Below are 19,496 nucleotides of genomic sequence, written 5' to 3'. Positions count from 1 at the left end.
CACTAAGACTGTTTACTGAAAATAAATTTTTCTTCTTAAAAATTGCACTAATGTTATTTGATATCTGCACAGTGTGTTTTCCTTGTGTTGAAGTGTCTTTGTCTCAGTAATTTTGTTATTTCACTGAAGCAAGAAGTATTTTGTATTTAAACAAAATATTTGATGCTTCCAAACTGGGGAGAGATTAATACTCAATAATTCTCAATCTTTTGACTAGCACCTTCTTCCACGGGGGCATCTAGCAGTTGTTTACACTGGATTTTCTTTGCCATTTTAAATATTGAGAAGATGTGATTGCAACACATGATCCTGAGCTGTGAGGTGTCCCCAAATGGGCTAGCTCGGGTGTATAGCTGAGTAGTGCTGTCTGCAGTGAACGCTGTTGTCACTTGGATGAAATCCGCAGCAGGCTGAGCTGGCTGCAGTACCTTTATGGGTGCTGGGTTTAGCCTTCAACGTGCAGCCTGCTAGCAGTATGCTTTTGCAGCTGCTGCTCCCAAGAGTCTTCTTCCTCTGTTGTTTGCCTGTGGCTTTCAGCCTTGCCCTTCATCTGTATGCTTCCCACGATCATCTATTGTGTGTTTATAACAGCAGAAACCATGATTTCCATAGCTGTGGCACTCCCCACAGGTATTCTGACACAGCCAAAATTTCCACATGTTCCCTTGGAAGTCCAGACCAAAGTAAATCCCTGTTCCTTGTCTGGGTGATTTGTGCAACACAAAATCTGTGGCAAAACAGTCAATATTGGTGTGGGACAGTCCATGTCTTCCAGTTACCTTCTTTCTTAACTCTTGACCTGAGTGTCCATGACAAGAAGCTTCACCTCCCATTCTGTGATTTCTAATCTTCCTCATTAGCCTCTTGAGAGTTCCTGTATGCATCGCATGAGAAAGACAAAATAATCTTATCCAGTTTTCCTGAATCATTCAAATATTTCTAATAGGTTAATTAAAATATTTGTGATAGCTTAAATATGTTTCTGTGATGCGTTATTTAGACATTGTGAAATGTTACTTCATATTTTTTTCACAAAATACATTAATTAACATTCACTTGATCCATAGAATTCATGGTCTTTGCCTCTGTGTTTTGTACTGAATTGCATGTTTTTCATTTCATATGATTCCTGTTTTTAATGAGATCCTGTACTTTATTACCAAGGTGTTGCAAAATGTGGTTTGACAAAACTCCTTAAGTCTGGTGATGCACTCCAAATTGTTTCTTCAATCTGCTGCTACAGCTGACGGTAACATGGTGGTTGACTTAGCTGAGTACAAAGGGGAAAGTAAGAAATTAGTTCATGCCTTCTCTCTCATAAGGGTTTAATAGTAATCGATAATTTTGTCTCAGCCTTACAGGGAAAAAGATTTAAGTGATTAATATTTATGTGTCATACGTTAAACACTGAATGACTTTGTATATAGGAAAGTCTATTTTAATGCAAGCATTTCACAGAATTTTAAGAGTATTATAACATTTGTCTAATTGAGATGAAACTTTAGTACAGCAGAGACAATAAATATTTTACTCTTGGATTTCAACTGTAAGCACAGTGCATGTGGTGGCTACATCTACTTTAGCAAATTAAGCAGTGCCAATGCCTGTTAGGCTCTACAGCCAGCTGTTACAGTCTAGCCATGTCCATGGCATTAAATTCCTATCCTCTGTAACAAGATGACTTCATAAAAAATGGGTCTTGGAAATCTTTCCTGGCCCAGTTAATTCCCAAGGGCTGCTCGGAGATTGTGTGGGAGAGGGCTCGTTGACTGTTCCAAAGCCTTGCCTTGTAATGATGTTAGCAGTACTGCTGGACAAGTGCAGTGCTGAGTTTGTCTCCTGACACTGTGTATGTGCATATATGCAGCCTGCACATCCTCCTCTGCTCTGTGGTTTAATAATTTCAAAAGTCTAGCCAAAGCAGAAGCAAGAGCTGCTTGACTGTAGAACTGAGAGCGGTGCTCTGCCCGCCTGCTCCAGTGCGGAGAAATGTAAACACAGGCTTTGCAAATCTGTGCAGACACATAATCCAAATTACAATATGGTCATTACATTGCAATTATTTTGAATTGAATGACCTGGAGCTCATTAACACAAATATTTGAAACATAGAAAACAATCCTGTATTGCATATGATATACTGCATAATGTATATTTTAGTCATCTTAAAGTTGAAATTCTCCAGTTTACAGTTCTTACACAATTTCATTTGGGACACTGCTCCCCAGTGTAATATAGCCTGCTAACTTCTGGCAATTTTTAGCTTCCTTGTGTACATCTATATGAACTAATTGGGATTGTGTGAAAATGGAATTAATGAAATTAAACAGAAATTATCTTGTTTGGCAAGGCTAGAACAGAGTCTTTATTCCTAAAGTTTGTCCTAAATAGTGTTCTATTTTAATAATTTTAGTATGTAGTGAGTTTTATTTTTAATGAGATAATGGGATTGAAATTGCAGTTGCAACTAAAAGGAAACTGGTATGATTAGCTGTGTACAGTCATTTAACCAAGTAAGGTTTCATAGTAATTAGATAAATGTGTTAGAATTGCTAAGGCTAGGACAAAGAGCTAAGAAAGAAACTATTTAAAAGGGGAAACATGCCCAATGCATTTTTAACTAGTGATTTTTTTTTTTTTTCTGGCTTGCATTTTCCAGAAATGCAGGGAAATCTCAGTTATAAGGAACCATTTGTATAGAATGGGAAGATATTTATAGCTCCTAGTAAATTACTGTTTCTGCTTTGTGCTTGATTTACCGTGTTTGTTTTCAGATGTGCTGCAGTAAATTTTGCTTGGAGACATTGGCACATTGATTACCTCTGGCTTTCAGGTCAATGGGGACTGTGCTCTGCTTATAAAGAAATCAGAGATTACAGTAAAAGATTTTTGATGGAGTTCATTTGAGATACACAGACTTATTTGTATACATGGTGTCTACTGACAATGGCATTTTAAAAGTGCCTTTTAGTATAAAACAAAAAATATTGAACAGCTCTGAAAGCTGTCATTTAGCAGTTTACATCAGAGCATGTTAAAACCATTTACATGAAAATAAGGAGAAAATTAGTACAGTGAATGTTTCATTAGTTTTCTTTAATGACATACATTTTTATTCAAAATATACGGTAGACTCAGTTTGTGCAAATTAAGAGTAATTGTGATACTGAAAGGATATTTTTGTCATGTTTTCTTAAGACTTGCCATAAATCCTGTGCTGTAAACATCTCTGAGTCACTTTCTTTTTGACTCATAGCTCGTCTTCTCCGTATCTTATAATTTTGTATAAACCGATTTATTGCTTTTATGTTGATAATAACTAGTTCTTCATCACATGTAACTACCTCTCAAAATTATTATTAGAGAGTTTGCCAGCTACTTCACACCTATGGCTTATAATTGCCTCAAAACCTTATAAAGATAAATATGAAAGACCATATATTTTACAAATAAACCATAATGTTTGCATCTAATATCAACCACATTTTCACTTCTTCACTCTGTCTTGGTGAATTCTGTCATATCTTTAATAAATTTGCTGCTTTTCAATTACAAAGTAAAAATAAGGAATTTTAATTAATGAAAAGGCTATTTAACAAATATATTTATTTTAGTTTAGCTATTAATTCTTTGTCTATGTGGCAAGGCTATAAACTGGTATCTTTGAAAATCATATTTACAGGAGATGAATATTTTTTTTTTTTTTTAAGATTACTTCTGATAAAGTATTCATCAGACCAATTAATCATTGTTTTTTCAGTAAATCAATAACAAAAGTCAGGGAGAACCCCATTCTGCTCTCTCCTTGTTTTTTCCATCTGAAGCAGACCAGTATGAGTGTGCGAGTCATATAAGAACCTTGAATGTTGAGCGATAATTCTGTGACAGGTTTACAGCCATATGAGTTTACATTATATCTATTTATTTTTCAGAAAAACATAAACATTCCTGAAAAAATAGGGAAGTAAGATTAGGTCTTCAGCCTAGTTTTATATGTTGCAGTCTGAAGAAATGCAAGGAATTCATTTATTCATCACATTATATCTGCATGAAATAAAAAATACACGTTGACAGCTCCCACTGAATAGTGGAAGGAAATATGCTGCCGTAGATGGATGTAATTAATTTTTCAGGGCTGGCAATTTATTTAAATGAAGAATATAATTTATTTCATTGCCATGAGTGCTGTGAATTGCTGTCTTTGCATCTGAACAAAATCTTGTAGATACAACTCCAGAGGACTGTCAAAAATGGTATCTTTAGAGATTAATATTTGGATCAAAGCGTACTGCAGATATGTATATTTTTACTATATCTGTTTAAGACAATTATGTTTGGACTAAAATAGAAGAATTCCATGTATATGCCTAAAGTATGAAAAGAGAATATTATATCACATTTCAAAGTAAGATGTTGCATAAAAATATAATTACTTTTGTAATACAATACAATATGAATAAAATCGTTATGCTTTTTTGTTTCTAATGACTTTTGTGTAGTAACATTTTGGTGACCATACACCTAATGAAAATAGAATCTTATTTAAGTTAAAAGGGGATAATACTACGTTCAGTATGACACACAAATTATCTCTGATTATTGCAAACTCTTGCAAAGTACTGCGAATCACGTTGTAATCCAGTTACTACATGCCAAGACTTCGGTATCTTATAATGAGAACATTATTCTGGTGTGCTTTTACTTGTCCAGAAGTGCAAACACCTGACACCTAAGACCAAATGTGAGTACAGTCAAACTGTGCAGAGATATGTCTCCAAAATATTATCCCAACTTTCAACAAGGGTGTCCTGAGTTTAGGATGGTTTCTTTTGATGAATCTGTCAATTGCTTTTAAAACTCAAGTTTGGATTAATCCTATGCAGACAGTTTTCTTTTGATATTTTTGAGACTGATGCTTGCTAGGATCTTCTGCTCTCTCCCAGTTTCTGTCCTGGAAGAGGCTCTGGAGATCATGTCCAACTTGCTTCATGCTTCTCATTATTTTAGGGATCTGTTGTTGTTCTCAGTTGTGATTTTCAAAATGAAGAATCATAGCTCAGGACTCACTCAGTAATTCCTATTTAGTCACTGTTTGTACAGAAACATCATTTTTTCATGCGCACATTGCCCAGTCCTACTATGGCCTTTCTGAAATCAAGAGGCCATAACTGTAAATAGTTTTCAAGGTTGTGTAGTATTATTTATTTATGTAGTAGCATAATGCTATTATCTGCTTTTTTACTTAATGCTTCCCTAATAATTCATAACAACACATACAGTTTGGGTTTTTTTGCTATTACTGTTCACTGAGCTATCTGTTATTTTTCCTAATAAAATTTTTGAGGAGTTAGAATCAGCACATAATTTTATTTTAAGGTGAGATGTTTTTCAGTGTATTTTACATTTATTTACATTGAATTTCAGCTGTCTTTTTATCACCAATTATCATAACATGTTGTTCTTTACAGCCAGTCCTGCCTTTAGAGCCCTGACATACCTTAGGATCACCAGTAAAGTTTGTCTCCTCCCTGTTGACTGCTTTTTCCAGCTTGAGTCTCCCACTGGATCCCTGCAGGACTCAACTAATAACTTCCTCCCATTGTGAATACTGACTGTTTACTCCAATTTTTTCCTATTATTTAAACTTTTTTTTTTTTAAATCCTTGAGAGGGCCTTCCTTCTAATCCTGTGTCAGCCTGCTTTCATCAAGAGCCTTTTATGAAGGACCTTGTGAAATGAATGTCTTTTGGAAATCAGATATATGGTATCAGCTTACATTCTTTTCCATATTTGTTTGTTCTTTGGAGAACACTGATAGATTGCTGAGAAATTCTTTCCCTTTAAAATAGCCATGTCAGCTCTTCACTCCTCTAGTGTATTTATTTTCCTGATCACTAATATTATTGTTATTCTCATTTTTAGTAATTTAATTGGAAATTCTTAGAAAATTTTTCTTACACTACCTTCCTCTCAACCACCTGTCACAGTTTGCTTTATTATCAACCCAGATGGAGAAAAAGTATTTTATTTTTCTGTTCGGATCCCATATTTATTGAATACTCTTTTTATAGCCTGAACAGCTGTTAGCCCTGCCAGCACTTTATCTGGCTTCTAAATCTTTGGAAAATATTTTATTTTCATTTTTTTATACTTTCTCCAAGTTATTCCTCAAACTTTTTCTCTTACCTGCTTTGTGTGGATTTGTGGTTTTAGTTTGTGGTCATTTTTGTTCTCCTTATTTAAATACAACTTCAGATCTTTAAAAGATCTTTTTCTTTATTCTAGTATTTAAGTGAGTTAAATATTATTTCATATCCTGCACATGTAATCCATTTGATTTTAGGCGTATCCACAGCTGGATCCTTTGTACTTCAAATTAGGTCTTTTCCTTTGGTACAGACTCTCCCTATCCTAGATGTGTCCACAGTTCCAGATGAATCTCAATTCTTCATCCTAACACCATTATTTCAGGCCATGAGAGAGCTTTCTTCAGCACATCATCTTCTCTCTGAATCTGCACATGGTGTAATGACAATGTTGCTGCAGGTCCCAGCTTTCAGCTCCCGGATGATCTACATTTGGCATCTAGAAGTTCTCTCCAGCATTCCTTGTTTTTTGTTATATATAAGAACTGCAAATTACTACCACTAGCATTTCTTTGGAGTCTGTGCAGACTTCTTGTGATGTCCACAGGATGCACTTTCTCTTCAGAGACACCGGTACAGGTCTCTGTCCATGTCATGGTAGCTGAAACATGGCATGTTGTCACTTCAGATGTTCCACCTGGCCTGTCTTGAGAAAATGAATCATGGAATCATAGAATAGTTTGGGTTTGAAGGGACCTTTAAATGTCATCTAGTCCAGCCACCCTGCAGTGAGCAGGGACACCTTCAACTAGAAAAAAATGAAGTTGGCTGGAGCTAGCAGTTTCACTGTGCGACTTGTCCTCTTTCCCCACTGTAGTCTGCAAACAGATGTTGAAGATAACATATTTCAGATTTGGGTTTGTTTTTTTTTTTTTCCCCATAGTTCCATGATTTGGAAATATAGCTTTCATAGACAATCCTTTTCCTGATTTATTACTGTTATTTTTCACAGTCATTTTTCCTGTAATTTCATTTGTCTTCTCATAGTACTTTTTCTGTGTGGTTGTGCTAAATGAGAAACTTTAGAATGATAGATATTCTGTAGTATTTCTTAGAGAGTAGTAAAGTGCTAGGCTCACCAGGCTTGACTGCTGTGATACAGGAACTGACCAGCTGAATGTCCCTCTAGGATTTGGGCACTCGTGTTTGCTAGCATGCTCGGAATTTGTTTGTTTTGTATTTACTAAAGATTAATTAGAAAGCTACTTTCTATTATTCTAAGTGTGGGATGGACAAGCCTAAGAACAACCAGGCAACATGCAATGTGCATACTCTACATCTACAACCATTTGACAAACCTTAGTCTGGAAAATATACTTTTAAAATACATTCAGAAATATAAATTTTATCTTAGAATTATAAACAACACATAGGATGTTACATGTCATAAGAAAAGACCTGACAAAGATGATAGTTGTCATATGAGGCAAATATCTATGAATTCAGATGCTTTTAATGAAACTTAAAGCTATGCACTGGCTTTTAAATAAAACAATCTTTTCATAAGACAGATTTTCATCTGAATCTAATGATGAAAATACATATCATTTTAATCGTGATTTTTGTGGACAGAGCTTAAATATGAGAGCACCTTTGTTAGGTTGTCGACATCATTGTATAGAGTTTTAAATGGAGAAGATTACATCAATCAGTAGTTGCCTACTGATTTCGTTGTTGCAGATTGAAGTGCACTGGTCTCTTCTTATTTTGATGCAATGTTATTTACAGATGCATTCACTTTTAAGGGGAATAGGATTGTTTTGTAAATATATTTGTAGTGGGAAAACATTTTCAGAAACTTACACATGGAACAAATCCTAGTTTCTACCTTTAAAAATGTATCAGTTTGTTTCCTCTACTTTGCTATAATCTAAGTGATTTAAGATATATACGTGGTCCTTATTACATTTAAAACATCAAAGAACTTTTGAGATTTCCACAAAATATAATGTTCCATGTAAAGTTACACTTACATTTTCCCCCAGTGTCTGTTGGAAGTTTATTTTGCTTAATGTTTCAGTTTTGGGTTTTTTTCACATATTTGTTGTGGGCTTTTTAAATCCATTTCAGTGGCTATGGTATTTGCAGACAGACAAATATAAGGGATTGCTCAGGATATAAATCCTTGAGGGTTGGAAATCAAAACATTTAATCATTTATAACTCCATGAAAGAACTTGAGTGCCGTGATTTCCCGGAGGAACATAAAAAGAGATGCAGATTCCCAGGAGGAGTAGAAGTTGCTTTCTTGCTGTCCATTGTAGGATCCACACATTGAACACCCAGCACCAGACCTGGAATTTATTAATTTTGTAAATGTGTGTGAGATACCAAAGTTCATGCAGTTAATGAAATGAATGAGGCAGCTGAACTGGAGATTTACCACAGCCCACACTAAGTGACTGAAGCTCAAGGCAAGAAAGAGCATTGAATGGGACTGATATGCTTCAAATTTGGCAAACATAGACACTGACCACCCAACTGGGTCAGATGCCAACGTGAAAATGAGTTTCAAAGGTTGAACCATCTTCCTAGATACCAAGTTAATTCCTTGGGTATGGCGAACTGTGTCACTTTAATCCTTCCGGAACACTCCTAGCTCTCTTGAACAGCTGGAGCTGAGAACATACTGGCTTGACAAGGTAAATGGAAAATGTTCGGTGCCCTTTTTTTCCATTGATTGATATCTTTAATACATAGTTTGCAAACACATTCAAAGACTGTAGATGTGCTGAAACAGGGTAATTACAATGGAATAAATATTAAGTTAAAACTAGATAGTTATTAAATATCTGTGAGGCATTGCTTAATCTTGTGTAAGAGAAGAATTCAGTATTACATCTCTAATATTCTTTTAAGTGTGAATCAGATCTTAGCTTGGGGTGTGGGGATAAGAAAAAAGGTGCAAGTGAAAAAAAAAAGCTGATAATTTAATATTTTATCAGGTAGGAGCATGCTACCCACAGTTTGTTCACAGTTGCTGTATTACAATAGCAAGACTTCCTTCCTGGAGACTGTTAGCTATTGCAGCCTGTGTTACTCAAAGCCACTTGGGCCCTCCAGCTCATGCTGGCCAGCTCGTTTGTCATGTACAGTATCTCTTATTCTTCTTTCAAGGTGTTGCCCTGAAAGTACTTTTTTCTGCATTCCATTAAGTCTGAAGCACAGTTACGTTGCTTGCAAAAGGATGCCATCATCAAAACATTACAAATAAATCTCAGGTTTTTAGATGCTTTTCACACTCAGATATTACAAAACTCTATAATTTCTAGTTTTGTGATGAGACTGAGTAGGTATTCCACACTGCAGTTAGTGAGTACTGCGGGCTGTCAACTTGGCAAATTGTGAACATTGACAAATACTGATAATGGAAAAAAAAAAATCACATTCCTCATATGCATATTTAGCACATTGATTGATTCTTCACAGTTAGCAAATCTGTTACATTTATATTAAATTACAGAGTGATTACTCTCTATATATGTTAAGCTTATTTTTACAATCAACAGTGTTAAATGAAATGTAAATAGAGATCAGCTTGCATTGGTTACTACTACTGCAGTTAGCCCAGTGTAGTGTGGAGGAGGATGCGCTGCAGACCCTCTGGTTTGCATGCTGTAGAGAAAACCAGGGCAGTTTCGCTTTGGAGAATGGGGTAGATCTTGATGTGCCTAGTATGTTGTTGTAAACCAATGGAAAGCCATCTGTGCCAGATATTGAATTAACGCTGGTTATTTTCCTTCCATAAACTCATCGCAATGAGAAAAAAAAAAAAGAAAAAGAGTCTGTTCAGTTAGTGTGCAGTCTGCTCTTGGAACAGAGTGCTGCAGTATGTGGCTTTTGGAGAATAAGCTCACGAACAGTGGCAATATATCCAACAGTATTTATTCCACATTGTCCAAGTTTGTATTCTATCCTACCACATTTGATTGAGTGGAGGACAATATCTGTTGTCTTAAATTTGTACAATTTTCACTTGAAACATAGTAGAAATTTAAGTGTGAATCAGACAGATGTCTTAACTGAACACCCTGGGAACAGAATTCAGAACCAGTTTGGGTCTTTGAGTTAACACAGTATTACTTAAATGTTTTCAACCTTATCCATGTTGTTTCGAAATATTTTGCTCCTCTTAAAGTATTTTATTGCATTACTACTTCAAATCAGGCAAATCCTCATTAAAAAATCTCAGAATATACTCAATTTTCCTCTCTAAGAGTAGAAAAAGTAAAAGATAGTGAGCTTTAAGGAAGAAAGATTATATTATCATACATTTGTACTTAGTAATAAAGAATAAAAAAATAAAGTATAGAAAATATGGAGGCGAGGGGAAAGAAAAAGTAACCAGAATTTTCTAAAAAGGTTTTGAGTGCTTTTGCAGGCTGGTTTAATTTCCATAGAGCTCTGTGAGTTTGCATATGTCAATCAATTTAAAGTAATGCTTTGCTTTGATTATGAACGTGACTTGAGAATAAAATTAATGTTTGCATAGTGCTTAGGATATGTAAATTGATATATAAATGCTGCTGTAAGTATAATTACTAAGGAAAGGCAAAATCAAGTTGACGAACGGGGTTTTTAATTAGATTAACATAAACTATTCATGATTTAATACAATGCTGTCTACAAATTAGATACTATATGAATGTCTGTTAAATCAGATCATTAACATCAGAATTAACTGTTGTTATAGTTTTCTCGACTGCAAATAGATTTGAATTTCATGCTACATTCTTACTAGTCCAGTATCACTATCGTACATGGGAAAGATACATTAGTTTTATGGTTGGGTATTCAAGCCTAACTTAGCCTGGTTCTTGTTGACTTAGAACTTAAATTTACATATATAGCATTTGGCAAAGAGAAATCTTTCACCTCATATGAAATCATATTCAGCTCAGTAAGAGTAAGGTGGTGTGCTTGGAAATCCCACTGTATGACCACTCCTTTAGATCTTCCTTTTCTATTCCAAACTCTTTAAGTTAGAAAAAAGTTGGTAGGTTGCTGCCAGTTAGCAAAGAACAGATGGTGTTTATTACTGTGACCAATAAATTGTGTATTTGAGGGAGTAATAAGCCCAATTAGCCAAATGTTGATTGTGCTTTTAAGTGTTGTAGTCTTAGTATCTATTTCCTTACCTGTGCATATGCTCAATATAAACTTACTTAATTGTGCACTTGGAAAAAAGCGTAGTGGTTCACTTCTGAGTATGAGTTGTTAGCATTCGTAGAAATACTCTTTTAGATTACGTCATTCAAATGAGCCAGTCTTAGATACACAATTCCAAGAACTCCTTATTACTTACCTTGTATTTTATTTATTTCTAAATAATAAAAGTTGACTGCTTCAGGCTTCAGTAGCATGAATGTTAAAAGACAGCTGGCTTTTTGTCCTAAAGAGGGCCCTTGCCCTTGATTCAGTATAATATGACCTAAATACACGGGCAGAGTCATTGTTAGCTCAGCAAACTCTGTCATTTTTAAAAATACTGCTCTTCTTGAACAGCTTTCTGTTACAGGGCAGCCAGCCCTCAAGGAACATCCTGACACTTCGCAGACGTGGATTGGGATCAATCATGACCTCCGACTGGTGACTAGTTTGCTAACAGCGCTAACCTCCCCAACGTGGGCAAAAAAAGCCTGAGAGCCATTCCAATCTGCCTTCAGCCTCCCACACCACCCCAGCCGGGCTGGCCAAACAGGGATAAGCATAGGAAAAAGCAGTTTATTCCAAGTTGCAGAAGAATTATAAGAAAGGCAAAAGCCAAAGATAAAATGTGACATTAGGATCCTCTTTCCCATTTCTGAATTGAAACAGCAGGCTCTGGCATGGTCATCCTGTCAGCAGAACCTGGCTGTGCTGTGCTTACCTTGAGTAATATCCACTTTCATAACTAAGCTCAGTTATTTTAGTGGCAGTAATTTCTGCAATCACTCCCTGACCATCCAAATAAGCAGTAGTAGCGACATACATTCAACAGGGCCTGTTTGATTTTTTTTTTTTTAACATACTTGACAACTCTTCAAGGTCAAGATCATGTCTTCCTGCATGTCTCTGCAGTGCCTGATACACTGGATATCTCTGAAGTTAAAATAATAAACCCCTTAAACTTGTTAATTGCAGATTTAATATAGATCCAGAGATTTGATTCGTTCCTTGACTTTTCCTCAATTACGTTCTATCAGAGTTAAAAACAGAATCATGCAAAATAAAATATTTGAGTGTCTGACAGATTAGCAGATTATAATAAATTGCACTGCTAGCACAGGTATTACAGAAATAGCTAGTCATATTTTCCTGACTTAAGAAAGTTTAACTGAATAAAGGTACCTCAGACACTTTTTTTTTTTTGGTCGGAACATTTATTTTAATTTTGAGACTCATTTAAATTGCTTTAAATACCACCATTTGTTACCAAATTCTGAGAGAAAACTGCTAAGAATTAAAAGTGGGGGGATATTTTTTCTGTCTCATTGTGAACTTGTATCTGGAAGATGTTTGTCTGGAGTTGCTGACCATCTGTTTCATGGAGTTATGCCAAAAATATATTTTCTCTGTAGATTTAGATGCTTGCTATGAGCTAGTAAATAGCCAGACAAACATTGCACCACCTTCTTCAAGCACACCATAAATATGAACTCCCAGCACTTTTCAAGACAAAAAAAAAAGTGTAATAAAAATATGTTTATTTCCTAGATAAATCTTCTAGTCACAGTAACTTTAATGATTCTAACTTTGTTACTTGGATTTAATTTATTCGTGTGATAATTCTATTGATTTAAACCAGAAATTTATTTGAGCCAGAGTTTTCAAGAAGCTGTATTTTCCCTTTGAACATTTAATCTTGAGTCTATTTCTCTCTCCACAGCCTGGCAGTGGATTATTGTTCAAAGTATAATGAAGAGATGAGACCTAGTGAGCTCTATAGGAAAGGGCAGCCTTCTCCTTTGGTTCTGAGACCGCTACAGTGAAGTTTCAGCAGTGCAATATTTTAAGAAAGCATTAGCACATGTCCTTTGGAGTAGATCTCCAGAGCCTCTCTGAAGGTGTACATTCATTTTCTGCTGCTTCTGCAGTTTGCTGTCTCTTGACATGCTTTGCTAAAGTAGAGCCCTACAAAGTTCAGCTCTACCAAACAGGTTTCTCAGGAGCTCATCTCCAGAGACAGCAAACATCACATTGCTGTAATAAAAAATAATATTGCATCCTTATCTGGAACACTAAGTTCATTTTGGAAAAGCCAAAAAGTACTAGATATGGAAGAGGTATTGGGGTAAGAAACTACATACAGAGAAAGGCAGCCTTGAACTCTGCGGAATCTGCTGAGCTATGGAATGGAACAGAAAAGACTGTTTCAGTTGGAAGGGACCTGCAGTGATCATCTAGTCCAACTGCCTGACCACTTCAGGGCTGACCAAAAGTTAAAGCATGTTGTTACGGGCATTGTTATGCTTACAAAGTGTTGAGAAAAATAAAATTTGCCTTCATAATCTTAGAGTACAACTTTAATGTGAAGGGAAGTCCCCTGTCAATACCAAAAGGTGAGATACTCTTAAAATAAATATGATTCTAAAATAAATGAACTATCAGAAGTCCTATAATAGGACCAAAAGAAAACTAATTTATAAGCAGGTCTCAATCAGTAAGATTTTATTCAGGAGGGAATAATGTCTTTGTCTCCTTCTCTTTTCTTTAGCACAGGTCTGAATTTAGAAGGATTGTTATTTTTTTTTAAATTTCGTGAACAAGGAAAGTTTTTTATGAGGATAAGTAGCTCTGAAAATGGAAAGATACTTTATCGCCCCTCAAAGGAGCTGATGGCAGTGGTGAACAGAACACACTGAGAAATAACAAACTTATTTCATGTTGCCAAGCCAGTGCTGTTTCTGTTTTGCTGTTTCTAAAAGAAATTAATTTATTCTCCCAGTTCAGGGTTTTATGCTGCTTTATCTTACAGCTGGAAACGCTTGTCTGTTCCATTCTTTATTTATCTAGGTTTTGTTACTGTTCTGAACGCTAATCTGTGTATAAAACAGAAACAGTCACTGACACAAACATTTTTTTTTTTCTGAATGGTAAGCTTATTCCTTGTTTCTGCTTGTAAAACCCAATTCAAATGGTGTTTATAAAATACTAGATGTTACAGTTCTAGTAGGGATGTATTTGGTCTGCATCAAACATGGAAACAAATATTATTCTAAATGTAAGCATGCATTTTCTATCGATCATTATATTTAGTTTGAGGCTTGAATGTTAATGCTGTAAACTCTATGTTAGATTTGTTATACCTATGTTATACTGTCCTGAGGTCATCAAAATCCTTACCAATACTAAATGGAGGGGTTTAATCATGAAAGAGCTGGAGGTTAGAGCTTTACGTTGCAACATAACAGCAAATAATATGATTCTTTGCGTAATTAGTTACCAGCATTCTTGACCTCATGTGCAGAAGGGCGATGAGGAGGAAGACAGTTGTGAGTATGGATCCGATAGAATATATGGGGAGCCATCACTCCGCTGGACCTTGCAGCCTGTGGTGTTGGTGGTGAACTTGCTGAGGATGCGCTCTATCCCACTGCCCATGTCACCACCAAAGATGTTAAACAAGGCAGGTCCCAATACTGACCTCTGAGGGATGCCACTCATCACCGGTCTCCACTTGTAAACTGAGCTGTTGACCACCACCCTCTGAGTGCAACCATCTGGTCAATTCCTTATCCACCAGCTGATCCATCCACCAAATCCATGTCTCTCCAGTTTAGAGGGAACGATGTCATGTGGGACATTGTAAAATGCTTTGCACAAGTCCAGGTAGATTACATCAGTTGCTCTTCCCTTGTCCGCCGATGCTGTAACCCCATCATAGAAGGTCTTCAAATTTGTCTAGGCATGATTTGCCCTTAGTGAAGCCATGTTGGGTGTTGCCAATCACCTCCTTATTTTCCATGTGCCTTAACATAATTTCCAGGAGAATCTGCTCCATGATCTTGCTGGGCACAGATGTGAGACTGACTGGCCTATAGTTCCTTGGGTCTTTTTCTTTTTCCTTTTTAAAAATGGGGATTATGTTTCCCCTTTTCCAGTCAGCGGGAACCTCACCAGACTGCCATGCCTACTCAAATATGACAGACTGCAGCTTGGCAACTTCATCGGCTAGTTCCCTCAGGACTTGCAGTTGTATCTCATCAGGTCCCATGGATTTGTGCACCTTCAGGTTCCTTAGATGATCCCAAACCTGCTCTTCTCCTATGGTTAACAGTTCTTCATTCTCCCAGTCACTGCTTTTGCCTTCTTGAACTTGGGCAGTGTGGGTAGAGCACTTGCCATATTTATCAACTTACAAATATGTGTGTGTTTATTTTCAATTCAGTGATAAATCTGCTAATATTTTGACTTTTTTGTGCTAATATTATGATTTTTGAGAACAACACTTGAAATGTCCGTATTAAGGTAAGTTCAAGCATGACAATTATATTCTTGAGGTGTTGCAGTACGCTTAGGACTTTCACAACTTTGTATGTAAGCTATGTAAGCTGCAGGATATTTTTTAGAGATCTGGTTATTATACACATTTTGTTTACAGCACAGGTTATAATTAATCTGTGGCATTTCATGGAAACCATGTACAGTATATTAGTGTAATAAATGCTGACACTGAGAGGCAGACTGCCTGTGCTGTGATCCAGCTTGACAACAGTTGGTTAGTTTTAGGGATTCTCTTCTCAGTGTCTTAGCCTGAAGCAAATGAGATGTCTTCATGTGCAGCATGTTTTACTACAAAGGGTTTTGGAAATGAGCAAGTCTGTGATTGTATATGTATTCATGCATGGAGTACAACCCTAAGCTTTTCATTAACACAGGCAGATTTTTTATAAGAAATTTAATGTAATTAGTTCTTAAGAATTTTCCATTTTCTTTACAATTCCATGTGTGCGATGCCATTTTTGGCTATTTCCTTGATTTAAAAAAAAAAAAAAAAGTTTTGTGAACAAAAACTTTGGTGGACACCAAGTGTTACTGCCAGAGTGTTAGCTTCGGGCACCTTACAGCCTGATTGCCTATGTGGGGTGGAGTGTGAAAGTAATCAAGATGCAGATAAACTTGGTGAAACTATGGGTATGTTAGTTGGGGAAGACGGGGAAACTGGCTGTGGATACTCAAAAGATATGTTGAGCTATATTCTCTGTCAGGTTTTATTCTGCACAGGAGAAGGTTTATTGCACTACAGTGACACACAAAGCATCATGTACATTTGATTATAAATAAAGCATCCGCTGCTATCACCTGATCATTTTCCTCAGAAGACGTGCATCTGTCTCCCCCAGACAAATGATAAAAAAATCTAAGAAAATAATGTGGAAAAGTTTTGCTGTAAACCAGGAAGGGTTTCTACAAGCACACAGAAAACCTAGCTCATATTCATAAATATGATTGGAAAGTTAAACCACTTATAAAAAGCATCCAGTAACACAACAATAACCATTTTTTGTTCAAGTGGAAGTCTGTTTTCTCCCCAGCAATGAAAGCTTTTTGTTAATACTCTCTCTTTGTATGTCATTGTTTCTCAGCTGTCCTCCCCTAACATGACCAGATATTATCCCAGAGACTTAGAGCTACTATTATTTGGAGAAAAATTGTACACATGGTGGAATTGGATTGGAACTAAGATTGCAAAAAAAGATCTGCAGTTACAGTCGCTGTACCAGTAATATGTCCTTGTGGACAGGGGTCATCCTTATATGCAGTCAAACTGCCTGAGTTCCCACATTTTCCTTTTGTTTCCATTGGAGGTATATGCTTTGGGTGCGTGTGCATGCATGTGGCTGTAACCGGAGCCTAAGCTTTCCAGTATTAAAATTTGGTCTGCTCATGTTCTTGTCCAGCATGTCTTGATAAAATAAATAAGAGGAATAAAGTTGTGTTTCAAACTTCTTACAATTTGTCCTGTTCACTGAAACTTTCTCTTATTTGTCTGCTGGTTTTACCTACATGTGAACATAAAGGATTTAATTTTTCTTAAGTTATTAGGTCAAAATTACTCTACTAGGACTTTCAGACTTTCGGGAGTTTTGTTATTATAGACTGTTGCTGAGAGTTGCCAGTGGCCCTAGACTGACGCAAGGAAGACCAAGCACAATGGTTAAATGTCTGATATAGTGCACTGGATTTTCTGCAACTTTAGACAAAAACAAATTAAGAGCAATTCACCAGTCAGTTGTAAGTAATTCCCTGCTTTCTGATATGTGTTTTTTAGAAGGTGGATGAAATGTGAGTGTCTGTCTGCTACATAATCAATAGAATTAAAATCCCCAGCCACTTATTTCCTGTGAAGTGATTAAAATCCACTTAATACATAGTCTATGCTGGCCATACCACTCATTTGCAGCAATATATCAAGGTAATTATTAGACAGTTAATGAAGTACTTAAATACAAATGGTTAGCATAAATCTTCATAGAGTATATTTTAATAGTTTTATTCCATTCAGAGAACAAATGGAGTCGAGCTTTGGCTGGCCTTCTCGTTGTCTCTTCCAAATGCATGTAGCGGTATAGATCTTCCAGCTTTTGAGAGGCAACTTTTCTTAATATCAAGAGACACTGAAAGGATACAACAGTAGATGGGTAGATGGGTAGATGGTTCTTCTCTGATTAATGCTGTGTAAGTGGCACAAAGGATTTGGTGTTGTAACTTGTGAACAGCCATTCTTCAGGTAAGATGGTCCCTGCAGAAGAATGAAAATTGCTGTTTGCTCTGCCATCTCTAATAAACCTTCACATGCATGAGATGTATAATTTTTGAAATCTAATTTCTGTCAATAGAGTAAGTCCAAAGTCTAGTATTAAAATCCAGTCCTTGCCATTCCTTCCTCACTGTTTGGTTTATTTGCATGTGAAATGTAATAACAAATTTGAAACCAACAGCTTCTTCTAAGCTGAGTTGTCCCTGGAAGAAGCATAGCTACAATTTCAAGGCATAGTATTGTTGATGCCATGATAGAGCATCATCTCTAAATCCTGCCCCAAAGTGGAGCAGGATTTATTGAAGAGTTGATAACTTTTATTAAATCAACAGATAGGGTTGGAATAAAATACAAGCATACAAGCTTGACAGATCTTTTCTTGGAGCTTCAAAGCTTGCTGGGTTTTTCTGCAACATTACCACTTACTGCTTACCCATGTAGGTGTTATCTTGTTGAAATCAGTTGTGTTTGTTTAGGTTATTTTTCCTGTGATTGCATGTTATTTTATTTGATGGTTTAACCAATATTTGAAGGAAGTTACAAGCCATTTATAATTAAGACACTGGATTGAAAGCCAGCTTGGGTTTCAGGGCATCTGGCTTGATTCTCAGTTTGATTGTTATTAGCATGGCTGATGCATTTGTGTTGTTATGTTCTTGCCGGCTAAAGTGGAAACAAGAATGTTTCCTCATTTTTTCCATTTTTAAAATAGAAGTTAATGCAAAACAAGGTCTGTTATAACATCTTTTTAGACATTCAGGTGTATTTTTGACAGCAGCATATTCTTCATTGCTATTTCTTATTGTCATATTTTTTATCTCCTAAATAAAAACAAGTGCTGATGCAATTATACACCTTTTTCCTTGGCTAAGCTTATTCTTTGTTTGAAAGCCAAGCTCAACTTTAACATAATTTAGAAAACACCCTAAGCAATGATGGTTCCCAGTCCACTTCCAAGGACAGCATGTCGCAGCATTTTAAAAAGATTCTGGAAAGCATAAAAAATAATAAATTTGAAGAAACTATTGATTACAAAATAAACAAATTCGTGTTACTTAATAGACTCCTCCCTTTTTGCTAGTTTGTGTTGACATAACATTAACACTTCATTTATTTAATGTTCTGTCCTCTGATTTTCATGTAGACATCTCTCCTCTTCATATAGAAAAAAGTGTTTTATGTGTCACATGAACTCGGCAGTGTTTAAGAATATTAGCAACATGTCAAACAAAGCCCAGCACTCTTTAAAATCCTCTCAGAAAATAGCCTTAAATATCTGCAGTGATCTATTGTTTCTAATTTGTTTTGTTGCTGGCAAAACAGATATTTGAAGCCAGTCCACAAAACAGCACTTTTTTTTTTTTTTAAATCAGTGTGTAAAACATCAATTCCTAAAAATCCATCTAAAGCTCTAACTTCACAGAGTGTATTATTTTGCCAATAAAGCTGGCTGACTCAGGACAAAATGTATACATTCTCTGGGTTTCACCTATACCGTCTGATGAGCATCTTGTTTAGCAGTTAGCTAAAGCTAAGCTAAACCTAAGCAGCCACGGGTCATTTTTGTCCTAGAAAGGAGCCTCCTGGGGTTCAAGTAAGCCATGAATG

General features: G+C 36.1%; 1 protein-coding gene across 1 annotated transcript in view; it reads left to right on the top strand.

The window, feature by feature from the left end:
• The window catches only part of KHDRBS2 (KH RNA binding domain containing, signal transduction associated 2), a 394,032-nt gene that overhangs the window by 150,182 nt on the left and 224,354 nt on the right, over positions 1-19,496 (top strand). The gene's annotated exons all lie outside the window — the stretch shown is intronic.

Source organism: Chlamydotis macqueenii, chromosome 3, assembly GCF_036417535.1.
Source record: "Chlamydotis macqueenii isolate bChlMac1 chromosome 3, bChlMac1.mat, whole genome shotgun sequence".
Taxonomy (NCBI): Eukaryota; Metazoa; Chordata; class Aves; order Otidiformes; family Otididae; genus Chlamydotis; species Chlamydotis macqueenii.
This window is presented reverse-complemented; position numbering and strand designations above follow the sequence as displayed.